We start from the raw sequence: 19102 nt of genomic DNA, 5'->3' as shown, positions 1-19102 counted from the left end.
ACAATTGAAATGCTACTATCCCGTGGAATACTAACGTCTAGAACCCCTATTCTACATGAAGTGTGTTGCACATAGCGTGTTGTTGTCCAAGAGGTTAAGCGGTTTAAGTATACCAAATAGCTTGCAAGGACAAATAACTGTTTGACATGAACTTTTCGTTTGTCCCAAATTTAGATTCCCGACGACTTTGGACAGATATGACAGATAGCAAATTGCATAGGTGTTCTGAACAGAAAACACCAATATTCAATGCCTAACAAATCTGGCAGAAATGACAAAAACGCAATTAGCAAGTCGATGCTTGCAATCAGTGATATGCATTACAGGCATGGAAGTTGCATCAATCACAGGTGCTTATGCGCTTTGTACATGCTTCGGCTGGATAAATTTAATTTCTTGCTTTAATTCAGGTTGTTCCTCACAGTGCTCATAGTGGTTTTTATCTTCTCATCTTTATTGCTTCAATCGTGTGATGCGCTGTACGTGTAACTGTTCTGTGAGATGTCTGAAGAGTTATTTACGCTCATTCTTCTAGGAAACAAGAGTAAATAATGTTATCTTGAGCAATTTTAGTAAAGCCATAAAGATACCATGTGCAACTTCTCACCTTAGAGCGCAAGGCTAAACCTTGACAGAACGTGACTTCGATTTGAGCCATACTAGCTGTTCCAGCTGTATGAATCCAAAGCCTGTGGAAGATTTCAGCTGTACCATTTATTATTGTTGTTTATGTGACTTATTTACGAATAGGCTGAATTTTTATGTAAGTGGTGTATCTGTAGTAAGGCTCATGTGTCACATATTTTGTTCTTCGCCACAAGTTATGAGTAATGTAATTTTCAATGCCCAGATATATAGATCCTTGCTTGTGGAAGCGGGATGCATTGCCACCGAGCCAAATAAAGGAAACTTCGACCGCAGCGAGGTTTTCAAGAATGTTCCTGAGTTCTAGCAAGGCTTTTCCAATGACTCGCTTTTGGTCGGCATTGTATGCACAGCACACTACTTTGTAGGAGACGAGGCATATCCTATACAAACTTACCGTAGGAGGACATATGAGAGGAAGAGCAAGTAATGTTATTTATGGCAATTCCTCCTCTTTTCCTTTAAAACCTACCGCATGCGTCAATAGGGCCCTTGCGCTAGAGTTTTGAGTAGGGTGGCGCTGCCTCGTGGCGGCCAAGACAAACCTGACTGGGTAGTACAATAGCGGCTCTGCCTATGCTGCAGCACGTATCTCACAAGCTTTCTACGGCGATTCGTTATGTTTTCTGCCCTTCGTGAGCGTGAAAAGCGTCGTCATGTATCATGCACATCATTGTGAACCAGCAGTAGTGTAATAATAAAAAAAAAAGCGCTGCGGCTGCCTTCCGGCGAAATGTTAAAAGAATGCAGCATTGATCTTGCCGTGTACCATCCGACCCGAAACATTGTCACCGCCGCTGTTTCCGCGTGCATCGTAGGGTGCCACGGACAAGTTAACAATTTCATTGTTCAAATCTACTGCTTTCTTTCAAGCCGCACGAAACTGGGCTACGGTGCGATTGGTACGGCGGTGATCAGGTGCATGCATGGTTCAAGAGAAACGCCGTTCGCTATAAGCTGGCCGCTCCGCCGACTCAGAGCTAAACCCGCTATGTACTCGTGTTTATTTGTGATCGCGAGAGAAACCGTCCGTTATGCTACTGTTTTTGGCAGCGGCGTAAGTAAGGACTGCACGAGCGTATATCAAGCAATGAAAGGTAAATCGACAAACAAGACTTTACTTAAAACGATTGCTGTCTCTATGAAAGCAGCCATTCACTCTCACGAGAAAAAAAGCAATAGACGTCATATGGCGCATATTTGTAATTACTAAGCAGCCGACAATAGCATTTCGGTCATGCACTGTGCGTTCTTGATCTGACAGTGCGCTTCTAATAAGTAAAGTCCTCTCTGAGCCAACAGGCAAAAGCTTTGATTCGAGAGCTGTAAGCGTATAAGTTAAAGGGTTGTCCTGGCATGGCGCTTCTCGTACGGTATGAATCAGTAGCGACTTGCCCAAATTTCTACCCTAGTGGAACGAAGTCAGTGTCCCTTCACTGATATCTGCACATAACGACGAACACCGAAGCGCCTGCTGCGGTGCAATTCGAGCGTTTCTGCAGTCCCAGCTTCAGCTTCCTGTGTGGCTTCCAGTACGTGGACTTTGTATTTCCAAACATTGCGAGCGTGACTTACCAGCTAAACGTAAAAGCAAAAACCAGCTTAGGATCAACTGAGCTCACATGCATGCATTTGAATGTAAACCCCAGCGGCCGATGCACGGCCGGCTAAAGGTGCCCATCGGAAGGGCTATTTTTGCCTAAGAAGCGTTGTTTACGCTGCTTATCTGTGCTGCGGTTCCGTGTATTCCCTTGCATCAGCTCAGTTCCGTGTAAAGCTTTCGTAGAGCTCGAAGAATTCGCACGACACTCGCCTGGCTATATCGGCTGGCAGCGTGCCGTGACTTCCTCTCCGATTGCTGCATGTCGTATGACGCCTGAAGTTGGATTATTTATTGCCTTTCCCGTCCTGACAGCCCTAAAAGAATTTTCAGCCCCTTAAATTTGTTGTAATTCATATACGGACGCCATAGACGCCGAGGAGGTTGAGATCGCTCTGGCGATCTCGGAGGCCGAGTATCGCACTGTGCTCAGCGACTCGAGGAACGCTGAGCGCAACTTTGCCAAGGGGCGAGTGTGCGCGCCGGCGGCCGCCATCATCAGTAAGCTCCAGCTCCAAGACCGCGGTAACACTATCCGCATCAAGTGGTTTCCGGCGTACGCGGGAGATTGTGCATCCTCACCGAATCACGAGACGGCCCATTCGGTGGCGCGAGCGCTTATCTTCCGCGCTCCCGAGAGGGACCGTTCCGACTGATGGTTCGAAACAAAAGACCAAATGACCAGTTACGAGGAAGTGAATAAATGTTACCGCCTAGCTCGACGGACAATGCCGCCGCCTCACCCGGAACTTAGTCGGGAGGAGGCGGTCATCCTAAGGCAAATGCAAACCGGGTCACTGCTCGCCCCGGCAGTACTACACGTCCTCCACCCATACATTTACATGGGTGATATCTGGAGTGTATGTCAAGTTGGTCCGGTGGACCAATGGCACATCATTTGGGACTGTGCCAGGTTCCCGACCGAAGCTACATCCAAGACATACCCGCCGGAACGTCCAAGTATTGTGCAAAGTACACACAAGGACATTCAACTGTGGGCCGTCCAGCAAGCCCGGGATGCACTCGAAAGCACAAGCCTCACAAGCCACCACAAACGGGCCAAATGAGGCAGTGCAGAGTAGGGCATAACCCCGGGTCGATGTTTGGCCAGCGGCTCGACGCTTTAACCCGTCGTTTGCCGGCTCCTTAATAATGTATACACACATATGTGCAAATTAAAGCGGTAAATCTATACTGTTGTTGTTGCTGTGGCTGCACGAAGAAGGAGATGAAAATGCGTGGGCCTACAACTGGCTCTGAAGCTGAGCCACCTCCGCTGCCTCGTGCGGACAGCAGAGAAAATAGAGAAGAAAGAAAAAGAAAAGGAAGAGCAAGACGCGCGCCGCAACAACAGCCGTCGTCCACCACCTAAGCGATGCGGGTGCAATGACGGCCAAATAAACAAATAAAAATTCGGTGGCTGGCTAGCCTCCGCCGCAAGTGGCGTTGACCTACCGTCCCAGCCCCACAGGGCCAGGAACTTCCACCAGCGCCTGAGTCCATGCATTCGAATGCTGGCGCTGGGGATACCTAGCAGACGCTCAGGGGGCGCTTTTTAGCATTGTTTCCGGGGCGCCCCCTAGGCAGCGCAAGGCTCCTATTTGCGAGGACGGGTAAGTAAACGAATTTATAACCATTCCTATCCTAGTGCATAATACGTGTTTACTGCAGCCTATCGACATCATAATCATCAGCCTGACTATATACCCACAGCAGGGGGAAGGCCTCTCCTATATTCCTCCAATTAACCCAGTCCTGTGCTAGCTGCATCCACCTGACCCTTGCGAACTTCTTAACCTCATCTGCTCAACTAACTTTCTGACTCCCCCTGTTGCGCTTCCCTTCCACTGGAATACAATTCGTTATACTAAGCGACCATCGGTTGTACTCTCTGCGCACTAGGTGCCCTGCCCATGCCCATTTTTTCTTCTTGATTTCCACTAGGATGTAATTAACTCGAGCTATTTCTCTGACCCACTCTGCACGCTTCCTCTCAATTAACATTACACCTACAATTTTTGGTTCCATGGCCCTCTGTGTTGTCCTCAACTTAAGAAGAAACCTTTACATTAGCCTACACATTTCATCTCCATAGGTGAGTACAGGTAAGATGCAACTCCTCATTTTCCTCTCTTCAGCGTTAACGGCAAGCTGCTAGTCATAATCTGCGAATTCTTGCCCAATGCGCTCCATCATCATCATCATCATCATCATCATCACCATGATGATCCATATTCCTCCAATTAACCCGGTCCTGTGCGAGCTGCGAATTCTTGCCCAATGCGCTCCATCATCATCATTATCATCGTCATCATCACCATGATCATCCATATTCCTCCAATTAACCCGGTCCTGTGCGAGCTGCACGCACTTGGCCTCTGCGAATTTCTTAACCTCCTCCGCCCACCTAATTTTCTGCCACCCGCTGCTACGCTTTCCTTCCCTTGGAATCCAGTGTGTTGCCCTAAGCGACCATCGGTTATCCTTTCTTCGCGCTACATGTGCTGCCCAGCCCATTACAATGCGCTCCATCCAAATCTTATTTTCTTTTATTTCCCTTTCGTAGTCCGGATCTCCGGTTATACTACCTAAGTAGACATATTCGCCTGTTACTTCCAGTGCTTCGCTATCTGACGTAAACTGCTATTCCTTCCCCAGGCCATTAAAAAACCTGTATGATTTCTTAATTCGATGACCTGTTTATGAGTTTGCTTCACCAATCCACAGTAACTGCACAAGATGGGGGATTATGTTAAGGACTGCAAGTATAGTTTACAATAACCTTGCCTATGCAAGTATATATTTTGCCGCTCCTCTTGAAACAAGGAGGCAATGAATGAAAAGAAAACAAAAATACTGTTGTAAAATATTATTGCAAAGCTTTATTACATTAGATAATTTCACATAACAATTTTATTGAGCTTGCTTTTTTCCCTAATAAACTCGAGCTGCACTTGTTATTGCGCCGATCTGCCTTCTTTGCTTCGAGATTGCACTGAAGGGCAAGCACAACAGCAAAAGGGAACCATGACATGAGAGTGTAGCGCAAAAGGACGAAAGACATGTCATGGATCAGCGTTACTAACTAGCCCAAGTTTCCACCCCTGTGTAGCAAAAGGGAAGCCAGTTTGCCTGACAATAAGCAAAAAGGATATTCAGTCATAGATTAGGAAGGGCTCAATAAGTGGTCAAGGACCTGCTCCGCATTCTTGCTCAGATGTGGCGCATCCTGCGCAGGGCGTCTAGGCGAAATACGAAAACCCCAAACGACAATAAGAGCATTTGTTTTATTACACAACCCCTTGACGGCCGAGACACCTGCCTCCTGTGTGATCTACTGCTTATAAGGTGCAACAGCTCAAGAGGAGTTGCAGGAGCGGCTCACTGAAAGGACCTGGAGGCAAGAGGCAGAAGAAAACGTAGTGCTGGAACCACTTCCTGTCATGGGCTGCCACTCAACTAGGTAATAACGTTTTTAAAGAATACATGCACAAAAACTAGAACATTGTTTACTTTTAACAACTCACCCTGACATGCTTATGATCAGCAGTTAAAGGTGTCAGTTACGGCAAGCTGCAGAGACCATTCTCACATTCATGCAATGTATTTTTTTCTTCGGGATTGCATACGCTACACGTGACAAACTGTTTGCCTACATCATCTGAAGTGGAAATGTCTCCTGGCAGGAGGACATGATAAGACAAGAGTGTTGCCTATGGTAACATTTAGTTTGGCTCTGATAATTGTCAACAACATACTACAGAACTTATATCTTTGAAAATGCTGAAAACATAGAACTCACATGCTTTGTTTCTCTCTAAAAATGAACTGCGAAGTGCGTAAAATATATATGAGAGAAGTACATACATTTGCAGCGAAGTGACAATTACTAGAAAAGTGAACTAAACATGTAATGACATAATGCAGATTTTACATAAATGATTACCCCTTTCAGTCACAAAACAAGACTTTCCCAGTACTGTACAATGTGCCTTTTCAAGGAGCTCATGACGCAGAATCTGTGGTTATGGTATTTAGGTATCGACCTGAAGGACGCAACAGTAACATCTTAATAGCATGCACTGTGCAATGTCAGCGCACATACATGTGAATACTTGTCATATCCGGCTGCAAAATAAACAAGGTCAATTATGGTACTTAAGGCAAGTATAGCGACCACAGATACAGATCCCGACTATGAAATAAAGAAAATAGGAAAACTGGTATGGAGAGCATTTAGCTACTACTCTTAAATTTCAAACGGCACTTTATGGGTACCCCTCAAGGGAAGTATAACAGCTCTGACTTACCGTCACACACAAATAGGCAGCAGTTCGGAGTTTAAGGAGAAACGTTAAACTTAATAAATTAGAGGACGATACAATCAGCTACGAAAAGGGAATGATAGGTGCAACGTTAAGAGAGTGCATCTGGAAAGAAATGTGGGTTAATAGCATCCGATTAGAATAAAACAAGAAGAAAGTGGCATGAGCAGAACATGTAAGGAAAAAGTCAGCGGAACTGTTGGTTTTAAAGGTAACAGTCTCGATGCCGAGGAAAGGCACGCAAAATAACAGGGTAACAGAAAGTTAGGGAAGTTGATGAGTTTAGGAAGTCTGCAGAGATAAAGTGTTGGCAGATGGCAAGTTAACGATGGAATGTGAGCACGATGGGAGAGGCGATTGCCCTGCACTGAGCGCAATCAAGCTGCAGCTGAAGCACCTTTTCATTTCCTAGGTATTTAAAAGCATTGAAAGCTCCAGGAATGAGCTTTAGAGGAAACTAGAGCAAAATTTCATATATTACAACATGCTATTCTTTGGGGGGTGGCATTCGCAGCTGCACTGCAATGCCATACACATAGGCTCCTGCGGCAGTTGGTGGTTCTGGTGTATCTCAATGCGCACACCTTGTAGTTGCTTGAGACTGTTGGCAGCGACATCAGCATTTTGGAGGGCTTCTGTGCAGCAGTAAACACTTATTTAGCGCCCGTGTATTGCATATTGCTTTCTTTACTTTTGTTGTCCCCTTGGAGTCCATTATGCATTTTCCGCAAGAGAGCCGTCCTTTGAAGAAATGAAATACATTTGAACATCGAAATACATTCATTCTTGGAGCACTACGGCAAGCGGTTCAGTCCACGTGAGCGTGCTTTATACTAGAAATAAAGGACTTCACACCGGAGCTTCACGTACCGTTTAAAATTGGAGTCGTAGTGAGGTCCTGTTTCTCTTTTCTAGTTGGCTGTAAAAGTGAGTGCGAATGACATTCTTTCAGTGATTGCACTACATTGCTGTTAGCGTGAACAGATGTCTTGCATTCTCAGGTGTTTACCTTTCAAATGCTATAGCCTGAAGTGTGTTTTCGCCGCTTCAACCCACCGGACTGCAAGTTCTTGCGAATTCCAGAAAACCTTCCAGGGACATATTATATCTTGGCCGCAGGAAATTCTGTTTCCAGTGAACGATCATAACTCTTATGCATAAAGCAGTGCATGTTTATTAGGCCTGATGAAGTTCATCCATTGATAATTAAGTGCATCAATTTCAGTTTGGGGCCATAGCCAGTAGGAGGTCATAGTAAGGTATGTATATGGGGAGGCACATTGTTCGGCAACATGCACTTGCGAAAAGGTAAAATCAATGCTAGTGATGAGCCTGTAAAAACAATTTACGCATAAAGCATGCATAAAAATTGTACTCTTAATTGCAAATTTACATCTACGCAAACATATATATTTGCGTTCAAAGTAACTGTTAGCGTAAAAATGGCAATGGAGGGAAAGAGACGGGGCGCTAGTTCATTTTTGAGGCTCTTTAGAAATGTGTACAACGTCATTATACGAAGAAAGGCCCGAAAAATTTGACACTATAACGCAACCACACGTAACCCCTGCCACAGTGGCTGCTTTATACCACCGTGCTGACGCTGCTTCGTTCAGCATTACCCTGTGCCCTTCACTTCTTTCCTTTCTCTATTTCACTCAAAGGCGTCAGTGCAATCTTTCGGCTTTTATAGCCATCATATCCTGCGTGCACCTCCCGCATGGCCTCAGGCTGTCGCAAAGTTTCCTTCTAGCAACTCTCAAAACTAGTGGTGAAGCTTCCTCTAGATATCTTGAGCAGCGAGAAAAAAAAATTAGAAACGGGTTATATTCGTAACGTGCCTCTGAGTACAACAGGAGATACGGTAACCCGGTCAACTGGCGACAAAAAAACTGCTATTATGTTTTTTAATAACGTTGTTTATTGCCTCAGGACATAATGAACTATGTAAAAAAAAAAAATTCTTGTAAACACTGTGCTCAATGTTGTAGCGACAGATTGAGTTCCCATCTTGTTTTTTCAAGTTCCAAGCATGCATAGCATAGAAAAAGCACGGATACAGGAACTCCCGCGCTCAATCGGCGAACGGCTTTGACACATGCCCACATCTTCATCCGTAGAAACAGCGATATCGTTTGCATACGCTGACAGCTTTACTTCTGCTGCTTGCAAGTTGAATCTCTGAATACTATCATTGTTCAGTATTTCCAAAAGGTTTCAATATGGATACAAAATAAGAGAGGGCTGAGCGGACAGCTCTGGCGTACGGAACGCTTTACGCTAATGGGAGCCTGTAAACATCTTAAGGATCACCCTCGTCGTGTAGCTCCAGTTAAGCCAAGGCCACGCCCTCAAGAATAAGAAACCAGACATGCACATGATCGGAAACTGCAAACAGTAGTTCATGACAGACGCAGTCACATGTCTTTTCTAAGAAAAATTGAAAAAAGGCCGTTTGGCAATTACTGTCAGGAGAGGGCTGAGCGGACAGCTCTGGCGTACGGAACGCTTTACGCTAATGGGAGCCTGTAAACATCTTAAGGATCACCCTCGTCGTGTAGCTCTAGTTAAGCCAAGGCCACGCCCTCAAGAATAAGAAACCAGACATGTACATGATCGGAAACTGCAAACATTAGTTCATGACAGACGCAGTCACATGTCTTTTATAAGAAAAATTGAAAAAAGGCCGTTTGGCAATTACTGTCAGGATTTGGACACCCTGTTGTAATAATTGGTCACAACCTTCTATAAATACTCTAACAAAACCACGTCCCTGACCATGGCAACGTTTAATGCTGTAACCCTAGTTAGTGAGGCTGGTTTAGCAGCACCGTTAGAAGAATAAAAGGGTATGAAATTGGCTGTGACAGGGTTAGTGAGGTTAGGAGGCCAAATGAGGCATATAGTATATTGAAGGGCGTACATGTATTGTCTATCGAGGCTTGCCAGAGAGACAAGAACTACGAGTAGGGTTCCTCGTCAATAAAGAGATTAGCTTGTAATATAAAGGAATTCTATAGCAGTGATGAGAGGGCATCAGGCATAGTAATTAAGCCTAATAAACGGGTTAATGTATACAGGCCTACACACCTACAAGTAGTCATGATGATCAGGCAGTCGAAAACGTCTACGAAGATATAGAAATGGCAATTGGGAGTAGTATACTTGGCTAAAAGTAAAGACGTAGTATACTTGGCTAATGAGTGACTCCAATTCCAAGGTAGAGAAAAAGCAGGCCGGAAACAAAGCAGTGGGCGACTATGGCATTGGTTCTGGAAATAGCAGAGGGGAGTTACTAGTTGAGTTTGCAGGGCGCAATAACTATCATCATTAATACCTTCCTTACCAACGGAAGAACCGGAAGTGGACATCGAAAAGTCCTAACGGAGAGACCAAAAATGAAATTGGCTTTATACTGTGTTCAACCCCCGCCATTATGCAGGATGTTGAGGTAAATTGAAAGGGACGATGCAGTGACCACAGGATGGTAAGGTCTGTAATTAGTCTAAGTCTGAAGAGGGAACGGAAGATATTAGTAAGAAAGAGCTACATCAACAAATTACCAGTGAGGTGGAGGGCAGAGAAATGAAAGATCTCGCTAAAGAAGAGATATTAGCTTTAACCTAGGATGATGACCTTTGCGTAGAAGCGATGAACAATAGTTTTAAAGATATCATTACGGAGTGCGCAGTAGAAGTAGGTTGAAGGATAGGAAAGAGTATACCGGTGAATTACCTAGAGAGACAAAAATTTGATTAAGAGTCGCCAAAGTCTGAAAGCTTCCAACGCAACAGACAGGATAGAATTGACAGAGATATCAAAGCTAATCAATAAGCGCACGCAAAGTGGCCGACATAAGGAAATAAAACTTGGGGAAAATTGAGCATACTCTAAAAAATGGGAGCAGGATTATAGCGATGAAGAGAATATTAGGCATACGCAAAAATCAGATGTATGCGCTGAGGGACAAGGCGGGCAATTTCATCACGAATATTGCCACGTGGTGGTGACCAGGGTCGATGACACAAATGAAGACACAGGCTTGATGGTACTGAAATTAACTCTTTATTGGGCTGACTTGAGCCCGCAAAAGAACTAAGCAACTCGGCGGCGGCGATAGCAACAAACGTGCTGGTCGATCGTCGAACAAAGAATTCTCGTCACACTCGTCAACGCTCAATTTAAAGGCTGCACGGAACAATCTAGATAACGTCGCAAACAGCTACCAGCACGGGCTGGAACATTGTGGAAACACACCCGAGTGGCCGGACCCTTCGAAACATATCTCGGTGCATCTTGCGCTACAACGAAACCGGTAAAGGTGTGACTCGCGACATCGAGCATTAACAAACAAAGATTACGGAACTGATACGCGGTCCAGAATCAGAGTGATAAGCCTGTATGCCGGCGGCTGTTAGAAAACAACAAATACAGTTTTGAAGGTTTCGCGGCAATATGGAGAGGATAGTCAAAGTAGGCGAGGACTACAAGTAGTCAAAACGATAATGAGATTTGCAGTAGTGAAAGCAGTCATGCAGGGTGAAATTGAAATGTGTTCCGTGTAAAATACAGTAAAATGTTTTTTCCTGTGTTCTTCAAGTTGTGAGCATGAGATTAAAATATGGTTAACTGTGAGCTCCTGTCCACATATGTTTCACGCAGGTTTGTCTTTTTCGGTTACTGGGAAGTTATGGGTGATGTGTGTATGGCCTATGCGTACGCGACATAAATTTATCTCGATGAATCGTTTCTGATGATGATATGATTGCCATTTTCCTAAAATGGGCTTTACGGAATGAAGCTTGTTTTCTGTTTTACTTTCCCAAGCAGCCTGCCATTTATCCCTTAATGTCTTGCGTACTAACTTCATGCAATCTATGTGTGTCGTATCTATTCGTTTTATTTACCCATGTTTCGCTTGTGCAGCACATATATGTGCTCGTGCAGTGACTAAGGACGAGGTTAAGGAACCTTTAGCAACTATGAAAAAAAAGGAAAGCATCGGGGGAGGATCAGGTAACTAAAGATTCGCTGAAGAATGATGTATTTCGTGGTATGAAAACTGGACATCCTGTTTTCTCAATGCCTGCTGTCAGCGATGCTACCGGAGTCATGGAAGAACGCTAACAACGCTAACATCTTCCTAATTCATAAAAAAGGCGACGCTAAGGACTTGAAAAATTACAAATCAATCAGTTATCTCTACACTGTGAGATTTTATAAGGGATAAATACGTTTTCCTCGCTTAGTCGCGGCTGACAGTCCAAACCAAAGACCGCACCCAGTGATCGCGTGCTCTACCGAGCGCCCACCGAGCACTGCGGACCGTGCTCTTGGGAACAAATGAACAACGCATGCTGACAACAAACATGCATTTATTGCTGCAGTAACAAAAACGCCCGCTGGCAATAAACCACGATAATGAATCTAGGGCCTCCAACTCACCAGCAGGGCTACGGGCGAATGTTCACCCACGCTAGGGAAGGGGCTAAGGTCAGAGTCCGGACAGGGCGACCAGGCGGGAAATGACACGCAAAGCTCTGCCTCGCCGCCGACTGCGCAGTGCCACGAGGATGCTCTCGCTAGTGCAGAGTTCCATAGCCGAAGAGAATTGGCTTTGCCCGCGTGCAAAGTGACAAGACCAGGAGTGGCGCTTGTGCTGCCGCGACCTCTCGATAGTAAAACGTCAACCATCGAAACTGGCGTCATCTAGTGATAGCTAGAGCAACTACTGCGGGAGGAAAGCGGACTTTAAGGTGAACGAGGGGAAACCATTCCCCACATCCCCCAACCTTAAATTGATCCGCGTGCCTGCAAGTACATACTACCGAGATGTCTGCATCAACTTGCACTTGAAGCAGGATCTTCCAGTTGAGGTAGCCCCGATGACATTCTCACATACTTACGCGGTGCGCTGATTGTTGCGCGCTGGTCACCGCAGGATGCCTGACATATCATCTGGACTCCAGTGTCGGCAGTCGGTACGTAGTGGGGCCCGGCCTAAAACTGCGGCCGGTAGTCCTTAGAGGTGGCGCCACTGCCTGAACGGCAGATGCTGACGTCACTAGAGACGGTACCGAGCCGAGCCAAGTGCTGGTATGGCGCAACACCAGGCATCGCGGAGATGTGGACCACGTGTCCACAGTGCCCGCGAGGGCGGCTAAAAGCTGTAAGCCAGGATTCTGTAATGGCACATATGGCGGCGCACATAAGGCGGCACGGTTGCGCCTATACGCCCGGGTACAGCAACCAGTGTGACTGCTTACTGATCCCGCCACGGCTGCTCCGGGTGGATGTGTCGAACAGGGTACAGGTATATCCGTTGCAGCAGCCGCCAACGAGATGGTGTGGAGAGGCCAGTAAGCCAAGGTGGCTCCTGTGAACTTGTATAACTGCCGGAACGCTCTCCGCATGTCTTTAACGTAAGTCATGAGAGGCGGCACGAGCATCCTCACGGTCCTCTTGACTCCATGCGAAATTCGCTAGCAAAATGTCTCATGGGGCAGTAAATCGCAAAGTTCAAGTGCAAGGGATGGAAGTGCTGCTTCATTCTGCTCCAAACTGCTTTTCCTGCTCTATCCTGCTTCAAAATGCAATACTGCTCCAAAACTGCGCTAAACTGGCTGGCTGTCTTGAGGCTTCGCCATCAAATTTAGAAGACAATAGGAACAATTTCACAGCCTTGCGGGCAAAGATATAACGCATATTGCACTGGGCCTAATACAAATCAAATTTTTGTAAAGGAGGGAAGCATGGACCATAATGAATATTTGCTCGCAAACAAATTTAGTATAAGCCACTGGCAATTGAAGGGAATACGAAAAAAATACACCGTGTTTGTGGCATAGCACCTTCTCCAAGCCTTTTGAATTGCTGGTGGAGAGCAAGCGAGGCAGATAGCGCATACTGCGTTGAGCCATTAGGAAAGTTGTACGACTGAAAAAACTGAATGAGTTATTCTAATGGTTCTGCTGTGAGAACAAGCCTTCACCATCGAGCCTCTTTGTCAGTGACAAGCTTGTCAGGCGTACGGCGGATAAAATTATACTTGAATCATTATGCACTGTTGTGCCAAAAGTGTCAATCACAAGGAAGCTTCTCAAGAGTATTGGAAAGCCATACAGACCCTATTCTAAGATGTTAAAAATGAGCCCCAGCTATGATCAAGCACAGAATAATGAACTATTGTCAGGGGGCATTGAAGTAAAAAAGCTGAATAATGAAAAGTGTGCCCTTCAGTGCCATCTACCGTTACTGAGGGCGCCACTGATTATAAGCACAGACATAGGATCGAAAAGGATATACACAAGATAAAGAGCGCAAATTTCGTGCCCATTGTTCTCAACTCTAAATTAATGGCACTAATTGAGCCCATTGCAGTGGTAGACTAGACATTTGAAGTCAAAATAGACAAACGCCTTAGGTCAGAGTACAAGCAGCAGTATGCATTCCGTTTGCTGCTAATCTGTTCCAAGTTCTTTGCTAAGGTCAGCCTGTGTTGCATATCTTTACATGCTTAGGCTGCTTTTCTTGTCCGAGTAATGCGAAGTTGGAAAGCATTGAACTTGTATAAAAAGGACCCAGATAAAAGATTTTCTATTTCAGGAAGATTAGTTAGTTATATGTGGCTTTATGGCGCATAAGCAACAGTGCCTATCATGCACCAAACACAAGGTTAGATAATCTATCAGATACCTATAGTTATGGTACTTATATTTGATTTAAAACATTAGCTTTCTTTAGGAATGCGCAAACAATAGAGAAATTGACGAGTTCTTGTTCTCCTAAAAGCAATGCAGGGTGAAATGAAATGTGTTCCGTGTAAAATACAGTAAAATGTTTTCCTGTGTTCTTCAAGTTGTGAGCATAAGATTAAAATGTGATTAACTGTGAGCTCCTGTCCACAGGTTTGTCTTTTTTGTTAGTGGGAAGTTATGCGTGATGTGTGTGTGACCTATGCGTAGGCGACATAAAATTATCTCGATGAATCGTTTATGATAATGACATGATTGCCAATTTCCTTAAATGGGCTTTACGGAGTGCCCCGCTGGGTGGTGCAGTGGTAAGACGCCCGACTACTGTGCCGGAGTTCCTGGGTTAAAACCCGACCACGGCGGCTGCGTTTCGATGGAGGCGAAACGAAGTGGCGTCCGTGTGCTGTGCGATGTCAGCGCACATTAGAGATCCCCAGGTGGTCGAAATTACTCCGCAGCCCTCCACTACGGCTCCCCTTTCTCTCTTTCCACTTTCACTCCCACCTTCCTTCCTTCCTTTACGGCGCAGTTCAGGTGTCCACAGAACAAGTGTGACGGATACTGCTCCCTGTGAACAAAAATAATAATATTATTATTATTATTATTATTATTATTATTATTATTATTATTATTATTATTATTATTATTATTATTATTATTATTATTATTATTATTATTATTATTATTATTACTATTTTTATTATCATTATTTACGGAGTTAAGCTTGTTTTCTGCTTCACTTTCCCAAGCAGCCTGCCATTTATCTCCTAATTTCTTCGTACTAGCTTCACAAAAATCTGTGTGGCGTGTCTATCGTTTTATTTGTCCTTTGTTTTCCTTGTACAGCACATATATGTGCTAGTTCATTACCCATAATCCCAACATGACTTGGTACTCAGCAGAATTTTTTAGCATGTTTTCATCTTGTGTATGTTGTGTATGTTTCCTATCAGTGGTTCAACGGCATTTTTGGAGTCTATTACGGTAATGGCGCCTTAATGAATCTGTGTAAATGGTGCTGGTATTGATGTTCTCATCCAATATTTTCTCCACGGCAACACAAACAGCGTAGCATTCGGCCGTAAACATTGATGTACACTGGGGTAGTGATATTATTTTCTGCTTTATCTTGTACTATTGCACTACCAACATATTATTTATTTTTGAGCTGCCTGTACAAAATTCAGTGCATTGTTTATATTTTTATTTTAATGCCAGGTATTCTTTTAATATATGCTCACGAGATGTGCGTGTGTTCTGAATTTGCGTTAGTGTGAGGTCGAAAATTACTGGGAGGGTATACCATGGTGGGAGTGGTTTATTTCTTGGGCCAATACTTGGCGATTCACTGATGTCTAAGTCCTGGTACATTTGCTCGAATCGCATGAGAAGCGGCTTAATCAACCGGGGCTTGTTGTTGAAGACTGTCTTAGATGGACATTTCTTGACTACTGAATAGCATAGATGTTTTGGCTGCGAACGAATTTTAAGAACGTATGCACATGTTAGGGCGGATCGTCTATCGTTTAATGAAGGTTCATCGGTTTCTACGCAGAGGCTGGTTATTGAGGACGTTCTGTACGCGCCAGCTGCTAACCGTAATCTAGGACTATGTATGAGGTCCTGTCGTTTTAAATAGGATGTCCTAGCTGAACCATATACTATACATCCGTAATCTAACTTGGAGCCCACCACGGAGTGGTAGATCTGCGGAAGGCATGCTCGGTCGGACCCCCACCGCTTCCGTGGGAGTGCCCTTAGGGCATTAAGTGCTTGAGCAGCTTTCGTTTTCGGATTATTTATATGGAGAAGAAAATAAAAGCTTTTTGTCGAATGTGATGCCTAAAAATTTATGTTCGTGTTTCACTGGTAGTATGGTCTGGTTGAGGTATAGCATGGGATCGGTCTGTAAGCCTCATCTCAATGAGAACACAACGGCCACTGTTTGTTTAGGAGAAAACGTAATACATTGCTGTCTGCCCAGGTAGCTAGTTTATTTAGTATCAATTGTAGTTGTCTCTCACAGGTGGACGTGTTGAAGGAAGTGCATGCTATTTGCAGGTCATCTACGTAACGGAGTACATTATGGACTTTGGGATTACTGCAGCTAACGAGTTAATTTCACTATAAAGAGAGTTGTGCTTAGAGTGCAGCCCTGCGGCACGAAATTTCTTCTGTGAAAGTCGTGGAGAATACTGTGCCCAAACGAACTTGGAATGTACGGTACGGTTCTTCAGGGAGTCGTACAGACAGTTCAGCATCCTGCCCCGGATACCTAGATCTGCTAGGCCGCGGAGGATACCGAACCTCCACGTGGTTTCGTAGGCTTTCTCTATGTCGAAAACCCCGATACAATGCTGCCTATGGCTAAACGCTTCCCGGATTGTGTTTTCCAGGCAGAAAAGGTGATCGGTTATTGATAATGCCTTTTTAAAGCCGCATTGATGTATATCAAGTTGCCGGGATTAAAAAAATTGTTAGTCTGAGGTTTGCGATTCTTTCAAAGGATTTCGCAATGCAGCTGGTTGGGGTATTGGTCTGTAACTGCTAGGACATGTGGCGGGTTTGCTTAGTTTCAAAAATGGCACTATTATGGCTTTTTTACAAGCTTCTGGTATCTTGCCAATCGTTCATATTCTATTTAAGAAATTCAGCAAGGCCTCCACGGCAGCTTGAGAGAGATGGGCGAGCATATAATAGTGTACATTGTCAGGTCCCGGTGCTGTTTTTTTAGCAGACGATAAGACTCTGTTTAGTTCATGCGTTGTTATAAGCTCATTGTAGTTATTATTTATGCCTGTTTAAAGAGGAAGCTTTTGTTTTTCTACTATTGTTCTATGCTTTTGAAATGTGATAGTGTAATTGGACGAGCTTGAAACTTTGGCAAAGTGCTCGCCTAAAATGTTGGCTTGTTCTTGTAGTGTTGTTTGCGTTCCGGGTGGTGTCAGCATACGATATGTGTAAGGGGTAAAATCTCCAGTGACTTTTTGTACTTTCTCCCACATTTTTTAGGGCAATTAGCTGTTTATAGAGGACGTATATTGTTGCCACGAAGTCTTCTCCGCGTTTCTCCGCATGTACCGTACTCTTGTTCTAGCTTTCTTGAAGTTAGCCAGGTCCTCTGGTAATGGAAATCTGCGGAGGATGCCCCATGCTTTGTTTTGTTCCTTTTTTCTAGTTTGCATGCCTTCGTCCATCATACTTTGGCTTATTTTCTTGCGTGCTGTGAGGTTTGTGGAATGGCTAATAAAGCTGCAGAAATTATGCATGTGGTAAACTTTAATTTTTTTTATCTATACTCAAATCTTCAGAGTACACTTTTTCTAATGCAGCGTTTGTTTTCAAAACCGACCATTCCGCGAGGTGAAGTTTTCAGCGCCGTGGCCTCGATGTAATGATGGGAGTGGAGGATGATAGCTTTAAAATGGCGGGTGGGATCTCTCCCCCTGGGACTTCTAAAACATCACAATTAAAATCATTATAAACGGATGGTGATGCTCAAGCAAGATCGATGCAGCTCATGTTGCCCGAGCTGGAGCAGCAATACGTCAGCTTTCGTGTATTAAATAGACATATGGTGTTTGATAAAATAAAATCTTCTCTGATTTGTCTCCTCGCGTCTCTTCGTTCACTACCCAAAAGGAAACGTGCCCGTTAAAATCCCCAACTACCACGTATGGCTCTGGCAATTGGCAATTGTTGTTAAGGTCTACTAGGTCACAGACTCTAATTTGCATGTGTGGCGGTGAGTATAATGAACAATCTGTGATTGTTTTGTGGCCGATTATGTTGACTGCGACTGCCTCTAGGTGTGTGTTCAACGCTATGTCCCTTGCAGGAACGTCGCTTGGTGTTATGAATGCGATGCCTCCTGAGTGTCGGCTGGCCATGCTTTCGATCTAGTCAGAAGGTTTTGTATTACTTTTAGTGTATTTGTGTTTTGTTGACCAAGGTTTGTTCTTTGAAGGCCTAAAGCTATAGGTGATATTTATTTAAGTATATCTGTGATATCGGTATAGTTTCTAAGTGAGCCTTTGCAGTTCCAGTGTTTTATGTGAGCCATAGTGAAGTGAGCCATAGGGAATAATTACTTATTTTCTGGTGGGGTCAGTCTTGGTTTCCCCTTTTTTTTCTAGAAAGTCGTCGCCCCTACTCCACAGTCGTGGTGAGGGTGAAGTCCATCGCCTCGTTAGAGGCGTTGGATGTCCGTGGTGATGCCACGAACGGACGGTCCTTTGGCCTTCCCCTGCTAGGGGAGACCTTATGGGCCACCCGCTCGGCGGCCGACAGTCCGTCATTTGGAGGTGGAGGAGGAGGCAGTTTTCGCTAACTCTGCGTGGGGCGAGTTGATAACCCTACTAGGAGCCTGATTGCACTGTAGCGCTTCGCCCCTCTGCGCAACATTTGCATTGTCTGCTTTAGCTGTGAGCACGACAAGGTTATTCTGTGCTAACCGTTTTCTTACTGCAGCAAATGATATGTTTTCTTTTGTCTTTATTGTAATGATTTCTTTTTGTTTTTTCTAGGTGGACAAGATCTAGAGTATGAGGGATGTTCTCCCTCGCAGTTGGCACAAGGAGGTATTGGAGCGCCGCAGTTCTCAGCATGGTCTTCTTTGGAGGCACATTTTGCGCATGTTATGCACCCACGGCAGCTTTGCGATCCATGCCCGTACCGCTGGCAGTTAAAATATCTTTGTGGGTTTGGTATATAAGCACTTCGACTTTAAGGCACCCTACTGCGATTTGTTTTGGAAGTAAGCTTGAAGTGAAAGTTAA

The sequence above is a fragment of the Amblyomma maculatum genome, chromosome 6, assembly GCF_055883805.1.
Source record: "Amblyomma maculatum isolate TAMU_Amacu chromosome 6, ASM5588380v1, whole genome shotgun sequence".
Classification (NCBI taxonomy): Eukaryota; Metazoa; Arthropoda; class Arachnida; order Ixodida; family Ixodidae; genus Amblyomma; species Amblyomma maculatum.
This window is presented reverse-complemented; position numbering follows the sequence as displayed.